Source organism: Temnothorax curvispinosus, unplaced genomic scaffold, assembly GCF_003070985.1.
Source record: "Temnothorax curvispinosus isolate PA1 unplaced genomic scaffold, ASM307098v1 QBEX01002901.1, whole genome shotgun sequence".
Classification (NCBI taxonomy): Eukaryota; Metazoa; Arthropoda; class Insecta; order Hymenoptera; family Formicidae; genus Temnothorax; species Temnothorax curvispinosus.
Genome location: NW_020212681.1, coordinates 95,809 through 113,688, shown reverse-complemented (window position 1 = coordinate 113,688; position 17,880 = coordinate 95,809).

The window sequence follows — 17,880 nt, the reverse complement described above, 5'->3', positions numbered from 1 at the left end:
AGGGTACCAGCGGGAAATATCGACGCTGGACCGGGGGCCACATGCATCAGGTGCATGATTAATTCCGCGGCACCGCAACGATATGCCGCAGAGATATCGCATGCGGAAATTGATTCTAATGAGGCCTCACGCGAAAGGACCATCCACCGGCGATCGGTGATCGTTTCCCATCGGTGTGAACGCGCTTGTCCCGGCTTTGATCTCGCCTGGGGCTAACTTTGATCAGACATTATTTACACGAGAGCACCGGGCACACATAGAGTGTCGCGGTTTCGAGTTGCTCGCCGAATGCGCCTGGGCAGCTTCCGAATGGAAACGTCTATTTCTTCCGCGAGTAGATGATACGACTCTCTCTCTCTCTCGATCTGCCGAGATCAAAGCGCACGTCGAAAGCGACAACGATTATTCGACTGCAAAGACAAAACGCAACTATTGCGGAGACCTATTCTGCATTAAAACTTTGATTGCAAAATGTACTCTACAATGTTCTTGTTCTATTATCAAGTTAACAGAGAGCTGCCTTCAGCAGCATCAAGAGATTCGGCATTCGTCCAAATTATATCGGTTTCAACGCGGCTTCCGATCTTCGATCACCTGGAGAGAATCTTTTCGGTTTTACGCGAATTTCATTTACTCCCAAGTCGATTCCCCGAGTGGCATCTTGCTCGGCAGACTCGACGATGATTTATCGCGATCTCGCGAAAACAAGTTTCGCGCGATGCTCTCTCTCGGCCTCGCACGAGCCGCTTTATTAACGGATCCTCGAGATCGTTTTGCGCCGCGCAAAACGGATACGTATTGCGTACAAATCCGTCATCGGGATCGCGGTGAAGATACCGCGGAGAAAGATAATCAATCGGGATGTGCTGGGTAAACCGGGTATCTTATCAAAGTTGGCCCATCTTCGTGAAACTTACTTGCGTCTTCGTCTTCCAGGACGTCGGGGGAGTGCGAGAGAGCGTCCTTGCCTCTCCGAGGACGGGACAGATCGTATGTGTAACGTGTATAGGATCTGGGGGATGGAGAGAAACACACAGAGGGCGAACGGGAGGCGCGGAAGAAGGGACTACTGGTAGACTCCGCGCGCTAACTTTCGCGTCCGTGTGCTCGCGGCACCGCCAGAAGGAACTTTGTCGATCAGAGTTGCGAAGGAGATTCCCAGTTATATCGGCAGTGCCACCCTGTACATACCTCCGGAGGAACGGTCGTGGACCTCGGTGGCGAAAGGGTTGAATACGTCAGTGGGATAATGCGAGGTTGTTTCCGCCGCGGGGTTACTCGCGCGGAAATTCTTCCGTGGAATCATTCCTCCGGCGACTCAATTTGTTTCCACCGATACGACTCGATTAATCTCTTAACATTACTAGGAAGAATTAGCAAACTTCTATCAAACTTCGCTGTTTTAAGATTACAATCAATTTCGTTGTGACGACTACTCGCAACTGCAGCAGAAATTTTCGCTACAGCACAATCTAATTACAGCCCCCCATTTTACAAAGTAGTAATTTAAGAGACTTAACTTATATAACATTGTTATTGCGTGCTAAAAAAACGAGAATGATAAAAGAAAGAAATAAAGCGTGGAGATACGATAAAATAATTCTAACACGTGCAAGTATAAAAAAATACGACATATAATTGATAAAAGGACAGAGAAAGATATATTCAGTGTAATTGATTGCGCTGTCATAATTCATCTTTCTAACGTATTTAGGATACATGAGGCTCTTTTTATGGCGGAATGGTATTTTCAACATCGAGCGACACTGAAGAACTTGGAGATGATCGCTTAAGACTCGGTGAGAAAGCTTGGAGAGACGGAGGATGCGAACGCGAAGTAGGTCAGAGAAGGATAATTATCTATTTCTCGGGTCTATTACACCTAAAGTACCGGCTAAAGAGGAAAAAGCTAGTAAGGAGCACGAGGCAGGCACGAGGAGGCAGCAAATCACTTTAATTTTCAAAATCGTTATGGCAATAACCCCCCGGTGAAACTTTTCAGCTGCACTCGCGTGTGCTTTTAAGCAGCGGCGCAAATTGTGCGAGAGATATTCTCGCTCGCGTTATAACGTTCAACGTACAAACTCGATATATAATTCATCTTTTTTTTTTATCAAGCCTTTAATTTATGGAAACTAAGAGGTGTGCGTAGCATGCGCCAACAGATGTCGCAATTTAGATTTTTAATTAACACGCAATTCGAAAGCCCCACTATTTCTAAATTCTCATCCCGGGGCCCGCAAATTTAATTTCGAAGCCTTTGGCGAATCTGAAATTACGATTAATCGCCCCGGATTCGCCGGCATAGGAAAACCGCCGCGAGTGACGCGTAGGTGGGAAATTTCACCTCCGCGAGAATTTCGCTTCATTCGGCCTTTCATCCCCCGGCTGCGAGCGAGCACACGAGAGCTGTAACGAAGAAATATTAGCGCTAAGCTGGCGAATGAATACGAATCCGCACTTTAAATCTTGGAGAGGTCTCCGGGCTGGGCGACGGACGCGGACGGGGTCAGGGACCCCGAAATAAAAGCTGACGCTCGGCTGAGGCCGGGCATGGGATGGTCAGAGAGTTGTAATTATCTGTTTCTCGGCTCCATTACACCTGAAGGACGAGGCGAACTGCGCCACCGCCGCCACCGCCGCCGCCGCCGTGGCGAGAAAAGCGGAGCGGGCCAGCGCGCGGGTGGCGAACGTGACGGGAAATAAGAACAGGCCGAGTGGCAGCCGGAAATTACAGAGTCTACAAGCAGCAAGCACTGACAGTGAAACTGACAATATGTACGGAAGACACGGGGGAATAGCCGGGTGGAAAAGAAGTTTCGTTGACTACTCCTGGACGATTGTTCCACGGATGTCCTCGCGCCGCCGGCAACGGCGGATGACAATCGATATATTTTCTATAGAGAAGAGAGGCAAGTCCGCCCCGGTCCTATCGCAAACATTTCATTATCAGCGTGTTTATCGTGGCTTAAAATCGCGCTAATGATGAGAGTAATAACCGTCGATATATGTACATGTATCCATTATTCAAATTCAGACATACAACTTAATATTTATAGACTTGCATCTATCACATCTCTATAATCTCTATGAATATATTTGTACATTTAATCATCGATTATTTTTTTCTTATTTTAAAATGCAAGTTATTATTATATATTTATATTTTCATATGGATTTCATATTTTACAAATTATATATAAATAATGTCTCATATACATATATAACATATCAGATATTTTTTACATATAATCTGTAAAATATATACGAAATCCGCATAAAAATATAAATATATAAAAATAGCTTGCATTTTAAAACAAGAAAAAGATACTTAAATACATCTAATATTTATAATATTATGTTAATTTATTGCATAAATTATAAAAATATAAAAAATTATAAAAATATAAATTTATTACAATTTATGACATATCGTTATAAATTGTAAATATTTAATATGTTACGTATAACATCTATACTGCTGACATCAGGTAAATGTGAGATGGTAACGATGGGGAACGTATTTCTAGACACAATCGCGCTTCGTATCGGACGTGTCCACTCATCATTGCCGCGAGTATGTTACGTTTCTTCGTAACGGCCACTAAGAAGCTTCCGCTGCGGGTATCTAACATCCGACAGACAATTTTCTGCGGACAATTCGGCCGCAGCGTTCGTCGTCGTCGTCGTCGTCGTAGATACGGCGAGGACGAGACGCGCGGAAACGATAGTTGGCTCGCTGGCAAGCTCCAATCTCCGGATGCCCTCTCGAGCACACCTCTATTAGAAGGGATGGGGGATATTCTCCCCCTTCACGTCCCGATCGTTTCGCGATCCCTTCCCCCCGTCCATCTACGGTGAGGGCGAGTCTGCCCCTAACGACACCGCCGTCTTCCTTTTTGCCGGGGAGAGACCGGCGGGCTCTTTTCTTAAATGGCGAAAAACGGGTGGGAGGTGCTTTTGATGAATCGGTGCCGAACTGCGTCCGGCATACGTAAACCCCCGGAGGGAATCACCGACGATCGGGATGAACGATGCGTCCGTGCGGGTGACGAAGCGAGAAGAATGGCGAAGAGAAACGGCGACGACGACGGACGGGGGTGGAAACACTTGGAGGGAAAACCCCAGGCACTTTTGCCAGTGGATATGTCCAGTATAGGAAATTAACCCCCCGCCGTCGCACGTCGCCGTTGCCGTCGTCGTCGTCGTCGTCGTCCTTTCTACCTCCGGTGGAAAAAGGGGAAAAGAACCGAGGGTGACAGGCTGCAGGTGCGCCAAGGCGAACGACGGTCGCCTGGGTGCGAGTGACCCACTCGAGCCATGATTACTTCTGCAGCTCCGTGGTATCGATATATCTTTTTCGGAAACGCGGGGGAGACTATACAACGTTATATATTATATTTAATTGCTGCGGTATTACTTGATGGGTATCGATATTAATTTAATTGTTACGCGATATTATTCGACGTCTCTCCCCTCCGGAAACTGGGATAATTTTTTTTTCCCATCCGTCAAAATTGATTATCGCTTATCGCTTTTAATAACGTGTTTGTCGATCGACGTTCGTAATATCTTACGCCCGTAATAAATCAGGTTACAAGCGGCCGGCGCTAGAGCAACGTGGAGCTTGAAGTATCGCAGAATCGAGCGGGTATACCGGTCGGGTGTAGGAGTGACGTTCCCGTTTCCTAGGAGAAGAAATTAGTGTCTAGCAACGGGAAACTTCATTTAGGTGACTCATCGCATCGTTGAGCGGCCCGCGCGCGATTGTTTCACGCGATGGGGGCGCGGGCGTGATGATTGATTAAAAAGTTGCTGATAGGCGGACGCGAGCACTGAAAGGCGGAGGCGAGGGCGAGGGCGAGAGACGCGCTCGCGATCGCGAAATATTAACGACGTGCGTTTCCGCCGAAGTTCCATGATTAAAGCCCTTAAAGGCACTCCGCAGGAAGACAATCGCGTGCTAAGCGATCCTTATAACTGGGGGGGAGGGGGATCCTTATATCTCGTCTCCACACCTCTCCGCGCCCATTTCTCGTCGCGAACTTCGTACGGCCGTTCTCCGTTCCTACCCTTCCGCCACCGCCGCCGCTGCCGCTACCGCCGCCGACACCCCCTCGAGACTTGCAAGTTGAAAGGTGTCTCGTAGTCGATAGTTACACCGCACAATCACTTAGGGTGGATTCGCTGCGAGCAGCCGTCTGGCACCCCGCTTTGTCCCCGCTTTGAAGAAATTGACAGGATACCGGTGAATAAAGCGGGTTACACGGGAGATCACTCTGAATCTGAATGTGCGTGAAACTGCGAGCGATGCGCGCGAGAGATGCATCGCCTTTTTTTACCCCGTGGCGTGGTGTCAAAACCGAAAATAAATCTCGGCGACAGCGATTAATATTCCACTAAAACTTTCGTAGGAAAATTCCTTTGTTCCTTATTATTTCTAGATAGCGAACAATTCACTATCTCTCTACTAACAAGTTATTTCTAGGAGGAAACGTAATTATCGGAATTGTTGCGCACTATTAACTCGTTAACCAATATCCTTTTCTCTTACTATAATTTTTGCTGCAACTGGGATAACGCTATTAATTAAGATAATAATATCGAAGTGCATCCTCTTCTCTCCGTCGACTATAACTCGCAGCATCCATGTCGTAACGTAGTCATCAAATATTTTGCTGCGGCAGGCGCGGCAGAACGCCGTATATACATATATATATATACATATATATGTATATATAAGAGACGCCGCTCTCTCAGGGTAACGTATGCCAGCGTTCGCTGAAATATTATTCAGTAGTCGTGTCTCAAGGTGTACGCGGCGCAGGACCTCGAAAAATGGCCCCCGAGAATTCCTGATGCGGACGGCTTTTAGGGCCAACGGGCGTGCACTCCGCGCGCATAAAGAGGAAAGCATCGCCTCTGCCGCCGCCGCCACCGACGCCGACGCGAGAATACGTTTGAAAAATACGAATGTAAGACGTTTTTGAACGACGTAAAAGCGTCGTTAAAGCGTAACGCAGGTAACAATGTCAAGTAGAAGTAATACACGTCGAACCGGGGCGAGGGGAGAGTGCAGAATTTTAATGGCCACGTGCTTTCAGATCCTCTCCTTCTCGCGGTCGCTTGTACCTACATACGGATACAATAATCCTTTCTTAAGTTGTAGCATACACTTCTAATGAACATAATCATTGCAAGCTCTTCAGTAATCCGTAAAGAAAACACTCCGATAAGGATATGAAAACATACGCGTAAACAATTGCGAGAAGACAGTACGATCATCGTTAAACATATATTCTTACAGTAATTAATTAATTACAATTCACAAAAGCGGAATATGTCGTCGACGGAAAACCCTGAATAGAAATCCGATTAATTATATTTTAGGATAATCTCCGTAATCCTCTGTACAGCGGAAAAAAAAATTCGATCGATCATTAACGCATCCATCCGCGTCCCCGCGTCGCTATCTGTTCCTCCGGATGTAACCTAATAAATATAAATAAATAATCGGACAGGTAAAACGGGGAGAACCTTTCAGGGACTCTCGAACGTCTCCGGCGTAAAAGCGGACGGCCGGATAAGAGGGTGCTTTTAAGGATATAAAATACAGCGACACGTAGGTACATCCGGCCAGTCAGCCAGCCAGCCAGCAGCCAGGCAAGGCAGCCCCAGCGCGTGCGACCCTTCGCGCTCGCGCGCCGTTTACGTCTAGAATATTACTCTTCTTCCCGAGAGATTCGTGAGGTCCTCGTAAAAGGCTCGTGCAAGGATCGATCCGGAATATACGCTCGATTGCTCGTATATCGCGGATATATACGCCCCGCTTTCTTATTAAGCCTCGCTCGCGCTTATGCGATACGTAGCGCGTATGCGTGTGTGTGTGTGTGTGTGTACGTGGAGATGCTAAGAAGGTGCATATAAATATGTATGGCACTTACAGGCTTGGTCGTGTCGCGACGAAAGCACGGCAAAAAGAAGCACGGAAAAAGAAGCGCGGGGAAATCGGCAGAAACCCAGTTATTATATGCGAGTGCAGCGTTAACGCAGCGCCTCGTTAGCGCCGCACTCGCGTGAGCCGCGAGCCGCGAGTAAAACCCCTCGTAATTCGCAGTCGGAAATACCGTGTGCCGCGCGCACGAGGAGCTATAAGTATAAGCACGAGGTCGACCCGTTTTTAGTTTCCTGAATCGCGCCCTCCCCGTCGCGTCGTCGCGATCCTCTCTCTATAGCCTCGCTCGCAAGACGCCGCGCGGGTGAGAGTAGCGGGAAGTAATTACTATTAATTAAGAACCGGAGAAAAATTCCGTTCTTTCGGACGCACCGTCGAGAAGCATGCAAGCGCGCGCGCGCGCGGGAGCGCGCCCTCGAATCGACGATGGAAGACTCCGCGGGCGTGTTTTTTTTTTCCATTTTTAATTACCGCGACCGCATGCACGCGAATATATTCTCGTTCTCCAGAATTTCCAGGAGCGCAAAAACGCTTCGTTTTCGGGGCGAAATTTACTTATCGGGGGTGAGAGAGACTCGCCCCTGTGATTCTCCAGGCGGAGAGCGCGGGCACTCGCCCATTCACGCTAAATTAAGCACCGGCGAGAAGGGAGGAAAAAATTAATCCCCCGGTAGCAGAGATCAGGCGAGTCGATATGCTTTTTCACGGGTCAGGTCGTCCAAACGGGGAACGAAATTGAGGACGAACGTCGCGCGGGGGAAAAAGGGGAGACAAAGGGGGGACGGAGAAGAGGCCAGGTTGGATACCGGGATAGAAGTTCTGTCGGGATAGGGGCGCATCCGGATCCCGGATGGGCTACATTAAATATAAACAGCGGAGAAGTTGGGTAGGAGCGAGATGAAACAACCCCCCTTCTTATCCAACTGAGTCCCGTGGCACCTTCCTTACGTGGAATTCCTTACAGGGTAACTTTTCCAGCCGGTCGATAGACAAATTTCGCGCATCCTCTCTATTCTATTTCTCGCCTCGGTCTCTTCCTCAGCCGATGAGCGCTTTAGTAATTTAGTTTTGCGCGCCTCACGCTCTCTTTCGTAATATTTTTAAAGATCCTCTCTCGCGATATAGGTTTAACTCTCAAGCAGGATACGCCAATCCGTATTTTACTCGATTTTATCACGTATTTCACTTTCGACTGATGTAATGATAAGAAAAAAGCATATGTTTTCACTAATTTCTCTTTGTGTATAATAAATTGAGCGAGAGATGCGTTCAAGAGGGATATTGTAGTTATTGATATAAGAGATATGTGACGACAGCAGCGTCATATAACACACAGTTAACATGATTTTATAACTCAACATAAAATACGAGACTTTAAAGGGTCTATATTTCGCCATCTCGCTCTCTGTCATTTTTATCGCAACGTGTAACACATCGCACAATACGAATATCCGTTTATTCGGAAAATCAACAGAATTTAAATAATCCCGAAAATGAGAGAACCTTCAGGAAAAATATACGCGAGAAAAATCAAAATTCGCCATTTTAATTTTTCGACATTCAAATCTCTCGGGATTTCGCGTTTTAGTGTCGTATGGCTATTTAAATGTAGTTAAAAACGCATTTAATTCCAATACCGTGGGATTTTAATGCCATCGACAGGGGCGGAAAATATTACGGCGCGCCAATTTTCAATTTTCACAAAGCTGCGTCTGAAAGCCGGATGTCGTAATTAAAAAGGGCTAAACATTGCTCATTAATCGAAAGTTGTTTCACTCCGAATCGTACGCGCACGCGACCCCGAAATTAATTGACTCCACGATTATTAATTAATTAAGCATCATTTTCCTACGCCACGAGCTCTAACAAATTAGCACGGTGTTTGTTTGGTCAAACGAAGTTAAAGGGAAATGAAATTTTCCAATAACCAAATGAGAAAAGAAAAGATAGAGGGAAAAGTGAGACACGTATAATTCATTACAGATCGCTTCTACGAAATCTCGTAACTAACAACTTTTCTCAATCGAGAGAAACGTCGTTGTCCTTTGCCCTTCGCCTTTTTGCACAACCTCGACATAATTCTCCTTTCGAAAACGTCGAACAACGTTCTCGTATATAGCTTTTGTAAGCAATTTTATACTTTATTTTTTTTCATTCGTGATAAAAACATGACCGCAAAGTCATCCGGCAAACCTTACTTTAGATATAAAATGTTTATTTGTCTGGACCGAAGTAAATTCCTCCACACTAAAAATATTATACGTTAACTTTCAACATTAAAAAAGCGACATATCGCATTTCACGAATGCTTCTCCTCTCGATTTTTTCTATTTTATAAGCAGATTTTTCCTCTTTTAAAAACAAATTTTTTTATTTAACAAATTATTATTACAATGATGATCTCGCTTGCAACATAATGTAACATCGGCTCTCAATTTCGCAACTGGCATTAATAAAGTCTATCTTGCACGACGATACTCGTAAAAGGTAAAACGCGTTTTACCTTTGAGAGAAATAGGAAACAGTGTTCCCGCTCTCTCTCTCTCTCCCTCTCTCATCTCGCTTGTACCTTGGATTATAAAAATATACTTCACCGTCTAAGTGACTCTGTCTTTTTAGAAGCATTCCCCGTGCACGCCCGACTCTCTCTCGCGCACCTGCGCTTTGACCTAATCCCGCGGCTTCTTGGTCTCTTTAGGCGCATTACAAGGTTTGGCTTCTTCGCTGCGCCGCAGCACGACGTCACCGTCTTATATGTGTGCACAATTTACCGAGATAGTGGTTCTACGGACCGCCTAGTAAAGCCGACGCTTCACGATCGCTCTTTTCCGCTATTTAACCCTTCGCTATAAACTTCCGACACGATCTAAGCATTTATTATCTTCCGCCGAAGGATTTAAAGCAAGCCTTGCGCGAAATAGCGACCGAAGCGAAAACGAAAAAAAAAGACTGATTTACATCGAGAAATTGTAAATTTTTTGTCAGTGAATTAATCGATTTTTTTTCCAAAAAGAGGAAAAATCGTCGCGCGTTCGTGAGACGTGTTTAAAGAAACACTTGCTTAGGGGAGACCGGGGCTCGTGGGCACTGTTTTCACAATTTCGGCATTTGAGTTTTTAAACAACTAATTATCATGATTAAACAATACTAATATGATAGAGAGAACCTTTCTCTACATTTTCATGCCAGGAACGCTCCTGTATACTGTATAGTTTCTTTGTTAAACATGCTGCATTGTAGCCAACTTGCCCCGATCGTAGGGTAAGTTGGCTATGCGACAAAAGTCCATGTTAAATTAATGAAAACGAGACGAGATGAATAGAAACACAAAACGGATAATAGATATGTGATTCTTGATAAAGATTGTATCTTTTAAAGTTATTTTGTAATGATCGAATAGCAAAATGCCGTTGCAGAAAAACAATTGTAAACTATTTTAGATGTAGCTTTCTTCAACATAAAAATATCTAGCTTCTATCAGCATTGTAGGTAGCGAATCACATGCTCAAACAGATCTCACGCGCGCGGCAACAACAAGTCAAGCTAAGCGTGTCTTGATATGAGCCGACATACCCCATCTCTACATACATTTTATTTCAGTCATTTTATTACAATAAATTATGTCATAATCATAAGTACTTATGTCATAAAAGAGATATTTTGTGATAACTTTTCCATTGTTTTTTTCACTATAAATACATAAACGGAACGCATTGCCAACTTGCCTCTTGTGCCAACGAGCCACGGTCTCCCCTATCTCAAGCAACTATGCAGATTGCAGCAATTATTCATTCTGACATTATTCATTCATCGACCGCCGTTCTGATGTTTTCCTCGTATCATCCTCATTCAAAAGTGTGCAGTTTACTTCCCGATTTACTCTCGTGACACATACATCAAGGCGAAATCTGAGCGGCGCTTTAAAAATTTCACGGCTACTCGAACGCACGGCAGACGTCATAAAGTTTCCATAAGTCTCTCCTCGGTATATTATTTTACAGCGCTTTCGATCGCGACGATGCGAAGCGAGTAGCGGGCTTGAGTGCGTTGCAAAATTCTCGCCGGTGAGATTTAGCGAGAGATTTCGTCGGTCGATCGAACCGAGAGCCCGCTAGCTCGTAAAGAATAAAGGTTCGACGTGTCGCGCCGGCTAGAGACCAAGGAACCTTTGCAAGCTGGACCGGGCGAGGAATGGGCGTGAAAGGCAGGGTTGACGGTGGTCGACAACGGCGAGGGGTTGGTGTCGGCATCGGGGAGGGGGGGGGGAAGTAGATGCTTCGGTGGAGCTCGCGGAGAGACGAAGTCCATCGGGAATCGGAGGCCCGGGGCGGAGGAGAAGGTGGTAGGAATGGCTCGTTGAATATTTAAGCTCCGGGAGGAAAGATCTCTCTAAAACGTGCATTTTATGAATGATTGAGCGACCCTCCATGGGACCCTCGCAACGTCGCCGGGTATAGCTTTCATGGTTCGACGAAAGGAGGTCGCAGGCACGATAGAAGACGCCGATGGAAAGACTATAAGTGACTATTTGCCCCTGTACTTGCATGACGCACCTCGCGTTAAAAAATCGTGCGTTTAAAGCTTCGCGATTCACGATATCACGCCGGAGTGACGTCGTAATGTGCCGTGTTCATGGTGCGCGTGTGTAGATTCACTGAAATGTTTTATAATTATATTATATGATTAATTTTCTACCTGAGGGATTAATATTACGTACATATTTTTACAGAATTCCCTGTATTTTTAATTTATTTTATCTCGTTTTACTTTCCATTAATTACTAAAACATAATTATTTTCTTCGCGTAATGCTCCATTTTTTGCATCAAGATTTAAAGTAAACAGAGTGGTTTTGAGTAACTGGGCTGAGCTATGTATAGCTTCTCTTTAGTCAAGATAGAAAAAAGTAATATAGGAAATTTTTCAAAGTTTAATGTTTAGCATTCTATGATTATATTTTCTTCGCACTGATGTACTTGCAAATTTTTTTTTTTTTTTTTTTAAGGAATTATGTTTTTTTGCAACGTAAATATCGAGTCTTCTCATTATTCTGCGTATAAAAGTTAAGAAAGATAATATCGGAAGGATTTTTTTCTCATAAAACCTTTAAAACATAATATATTCGCAGATACACTGTTAAATGTAGTTATCAAATTATGCTTAATTTGAGACATTTTTAACCATTTCTATAGGACGCCACTGCTTCTACACACTCAATATGTCATTAATTTAATTTAAAAAATGTTAATTTAACTAAATAGTGTTAAAATAATATTGTTTTGCGTTAAAATAATAAATTTTAATATACATGGTAATTAAAAGTAACATTTTAACATTATTTAATTCAAAGTATTGGTTTCAATTTCATTCTTTAATATTTAACAGTATATTAATTTCAGAAAATAACTTGAAAAAACAAATCACAAAAGCATGCAATTAGTGTAATTAGTTTACCTTGAAAATGTTACAAAAACCATAAAAAATATTTAAAAATGTGTAGAATGTCAGGGTGGTACATTTGAGTACTTAATGTAATAAAGTAATTTCACGACATAAAATGTGTAATATCTGGCAAAGTATTGGTCTTTCCGATTATTTTATTCTAATACCTTTATACTCAGGATAAGAAAAATCGATAAAAAGAAGTATATATAAACAGCTAAAAAGCTACATAATTCCATTTAAAAAAGTTATATCTTGCAAGTGTGTCGATGCGTTATAAAATATAATCGAAAAATATAATCACAGAATGATAGATCATACTAAAATCCTCTATCACTTCTCTCTATTTTGACTTGGAATAGAGCTGTAACCCAGCCCAGTTACTAGAATCACTCTACAACTATAAAGCACAGTGTTGTCCGCGAGTAAGAAACGATATTACGCGCGGCGAAGTTAATTCGGCTCCTGCGCTTCATTCTTACGGCCTTCGCAAACGTTGATGCGCTAACATCGCGAATATTATCATCACGGCATTAATAATAATGTGTAATATTTGCGGCGTTGCGCAAGAGCTGGAGGTACGCGCGCGTGTAAGCCGCGGCCGCGCTCGACTATTAATTGCATTCGCTCGTTAAATATTCCCCGTTAATTTAAATGCATTAAATACGAATATTACCTTGCCGCCCACTTTGCCGCTCGCCGATGTACATGAAATATTTATATACACAAATTACGCGGCCGATTCCGCAATTAGCCAGCCCAGGAGGAGGGCGAGAAGGGGGGGAAGGGGAGGAAGGGGGAGCGGACGCGCGCGAACCGTTCTCGGTTTGTTCCCAATCCAACTGCTGATCTGCAAAGGAGAAGACGAGAGACGCCGAGTTGCGGAATGAAACTGCTTTCGCGAGAGAGGGAAGTGCGGGTGTTGATTATCCGAATGGTGTGGGACGAGGGGGGGAGGGGGGGATACATTCAAGGGTCGGGCGAAGTCCTGGCGAAGGACTCGCCAGGAAATTGCTATGCGGGCGATGGCTTCCGAATGATCGGCAATGGCCACCGCGGCATTTCTAATCGTTATTCCTAAGCGCGACGCGCCACATCGCACTTCGCCAGTTTCTCGGATCTTCTTCCCCTCCCCCCCTCCCCCACGGTCTCGTTGTTCCCGCGCGCTCTCGCGTTCGCCCTTTTTCATCTGTCGCGCGCCTTCTCGCCCGCACGTCCTCGGATAACCGAATGCCGTTCCGCATCCGTACGCGCGATCACGATGGAGACGCGTCTCGATCGCGCCTCAGCATCCGCAAGTATCCGCGTCCTCCTCCCACGCGCGCTTGATTTCATAATCCGCGCGTGTTTTCGAACGCGAACGCGAGCGAATGCGTTGAATTAATCATGAACGAGCGTAATCGCTCGGACAGTGTCGCACTCGTCTCTTATTTTCCCCGCGTTCGCATTCGCGTGTGCCGGCGCTGAGGCGGGGTGCCCGTAATGGGGTTTGTTAGGAGCAGTTTTTGGAAGCTACAAACGGGAGCTCTTGATGCATAATTAAAGGAATGATGTGTACGAAGAGCTAACACGGGTATTTTTAAATTTTTAACTCTCCTTCTCTTTCTCCTTCTTCTCTTCTTCTCCTTCCTCTTCTCGAGAAGAATATTACGTAAAGCATCGCGAGACGGCACGAAATAAACATTACACGCTACTACTCTTTTCATACATTCTTCCATTTCCCGAAATATGCGAATGAACAAACAACCATTTCACAGACTACGCCACGATCGTCATCGGGCTAATGCTAAACATTACGTAATGGCGCTTTTGTACGAAATGCAGCTGCATCAAAGCGCATACGTACGGACGATATTAACTATTATTATTTTCAACGTCGTCATCGTCGTTATTATTATTATAAATATAACCACTTCTCTCAGTCTCTTCCTCTCTTTCTCTGACATTGTATATAGAATTGTAATCAAGCCCAGCAAAGAACAGACTTTCATTCATTTCTGATAAGATAATCCATCAGGGCTGTAGACTTGTACGGCGTGTCCGCGTATAGCGCACAGTCGTCGGCCATTACATAATTTACGAGCACGACCTACCCGATCTCGCGGCGTATACGCACAATTACGGCGGCAGCACTTATCAGATTACGTGCGAGCGTGTAACGCACTTTTTCACGCGACATAAAGTATTTCGTATGTTTCCTGCCACGTTAATGCCGTGCCGACCTTTGACATATTACGAGGTCGCGTTTGCTTCGCAAATATTACTCCGGATTTGTCGCTGTTTTTTTCAGAATTATTTACAGTATCGTAATTTCGACGAATAAATATAGGTATGTGTCGTAGCGGTATGCTGTATCGCACTTAGATATTTTGTAATTATTCCATTGCATAATTTGTAGAAAATTGCCGAAATTATTGCGAATATTTTTATACACAAAGAATTTTGCAAAATTTATGAAATTTTCTTTCATAAAAATTGTTTGAGCCTACGATTCTACAAGATCATCAATCTTAATTAGTTTTAGTTGAAATGTTTTGATAAAAGAGAGTAATTTGCAAAAAATATAGAAATAAATTTGTATTTACGTTATTTGCGAAATTGATCAAATGTTTTATAAATATATCTAACAACTTTTAATATTATAGAAGAAATGGGAGAAAATATGGAGTAAAAAAAATAATAAATTTCAACAGCACGTATGTAATAAAAAAAATACAAATAAATATATATATATATATATATATATATAATTTTTTAAAATAATTATATATAACTTAAATAAATTTTCAAAATTAAAATATGTGGTACCTATTTCAATAGATCATCAATAGATGAAATTGATTTTCACCTATTTCAATATTATTAAATTCATCAAATTATTTTACGCAACAACAATCGACAGATAAATTACAAAGTTACATTTGGTATAAAAAAATTTTGTCGCGACAGGTTTATCCCAGCAGCGGAATAACAGGACGCCGACGCCGAGATGTTGACTTTGTATTTCCCCAACGCTCAGCTTAACAGGCGTGTTCTTACCCCAGGAAAAGAGGGTGTAAAAGTGTAAGGTAAGACGTAAAACGACCCTTGTCACGCAGAGCCGGCAGTTACGTATGATATGACTGACGTGTGCCTTTCGGGCGACGCTTTAACGAGAGGAAGAGAGGCCTTCCGCGGATTATCGCGTGTCCGTGTGCATTATTGCTGCACCGCCGCGCCCCCGTCTGATCCACCCTCACCTTCGTACACCCCGAGCACAAACCGGAGGTACCACCCCCCTGTCACGCCCCTGTCATTAATTTTCATGCCCCGGCAGGACGATGCGTCGCGTTTGTTAGAATTTACGGGGTAACTCGTCCCCTCCAGGACGAAGGGGTCGGCGGAACGGTGGCGAGAGGTCGGTCGGGAGCCGGCCCCGAGGGAGTCCGGGAACGATTAATTTTTCAAGGTAACACGTGGCGCGATATTTCGGCCTGTATTCGGTCGGCGGTGTCCGCCGAAGTTGATTCTGTCGACAGTATCTCCCGAAATGAGTCGCTGAATTTTTCTACTGTCAACCCCGACGCCACTGCTCGCGTTCGTCGCAAACCCTTTTCAGTCAATGCACCTCTCGCCACGAGTTTATTATTTTCGCGTACTGAAAGTAAAATATAGCGTCATTAAAAGCTTACACAATGATGACGTCTATATTAATCTCTCGTTTAGATATTTCATTTACTACCTGGCAAAGAATTATATTGCGAAAGAAAAACGTTAAAGATCGAAGATATTATACATCTCTATTTATACATAAATCTGTATTTTAATTAAATATTTTAATTAAACGTCGATTCACGATGTTGTTAAAGCTATTGCGTCGCTGATTTACTTTCGCGAGCAGTCGAGGATACCTCGATACCGAGGCAAGAAAACGAGCGGCGGATAGGTCCTTCGGGCAGCGGCAAAACAACAACAACAACAACGGGTTGTTACGATTGGCATACGAAATAGCGACAGTTCAATTTGGTCGAGCGGTACTGTCTTCGCGACGATCGTTACTTTTGGAACAGGAGTATCATCGTCGCGAGGGAGGACCAAATTCCTGGCGGCGATATCGATACGGTTTATCAGTATGCAGGCAACGAAACCGAAGACGCTCCTCCGTTTTGCCCGTGCCTTATTCTCTCCCTGTGATACGATCTCTCCTCCCTTCCCCTCGTTTTCCCTCTCCCCATTCTTTCATCCGAGCACAGGCTGAGTTTAAAATTTCCCGCGGGATGCTCGGGATGCGACAGGGGGATGATAAAGCGGGGGGATAGAAGGATAGACCGATGACGGGCAGGGGTGACAAAAAACATAGAACTTCGGGCTACGTGCGCGAATTGCGAAAAGGGAGGGAGAGAGAGGGACTCATCGTGGCTGTCGCGGATTTTATTCACCGTACAAAATTTTCCGCTTGTCGGGATAATTTCATATCGGCTGAGCATCGTTATTGGCGTTTATGTGTCGTAAGAACGAAACGGCGATATACACGACTGCGGTGCACAGCGAGACAATGCAGAGGACACGCGAAAGGGCAATTTGCATCCAGCGAACGACTACAAGCGGAAAATAATAATTGCCGAAAGTAATAAATCCTTTGATTGCAATCGCATGAAACAGAAAGTCGATGGCCGGGCCCGTGGGGCGATCGGGAAAAAAGTGTCATGCCCATTTGTTCGTTCATAGGGATGTATAATCAATTAAGAAGGGAATGAGAGAATAAAGAGTTTGGTGACCTGGACAATCAATAGGGATATAATAAAAGAAAAGAAACGACGGCTCGGGCGAGGGCCAATAATATTTATTGATAACGTTTCAATGAGGCGGCATAAAAACCCCTTTTGAAATAAAATCCATGAGCGCCGGTTACTTATACACTTGGTTTTATCTCTTCGAGCAATTAATTTCGGACAATGAAACAGGAGAACGCCATTTTTTCCCGGAAGTTTTGCCGCCGTGAATATTCTCCGCGTTTCGAAAAAGTTCGCTAACTCAATCACAGGATAACCACGTAACTCCGGCGGAGAGGGTAGTTTTCGGAAATCGGGTTTATCCCGGGACTTGGCGGCGGGATAGAAAAAATTCGTTGAACTGTGCGACCGGAAAAGAGAGTTTTCCAAGCTAGACGGCAGAGATTCGATTACAGGTTTTGTCCTAGTCCCAGACTCGATCGGTTCGGGTTCTCCGCTTCGCAGTTTTGCCTTCAGTCGCAGTATCCTGCGACATTGGTCTCCTTGCGCCGCAGGACAAACGCACGCCAGACGTAAGCGGGCTCGCCGAGGAAGGGCGAATTATCGTGATTGGCCGCGGAGATTTTTTGTTCGACGGACGAAATGACGTTAAAACCCGCAATTGCGGAATAAAGAGGTAGTAATTGCGGCTAACGCGATTAAGCATGAATTATGCCGTATTACTATTTAGTACGCTTATTAAACAAATCGAAAGATTGCTTGTGTAACTTAA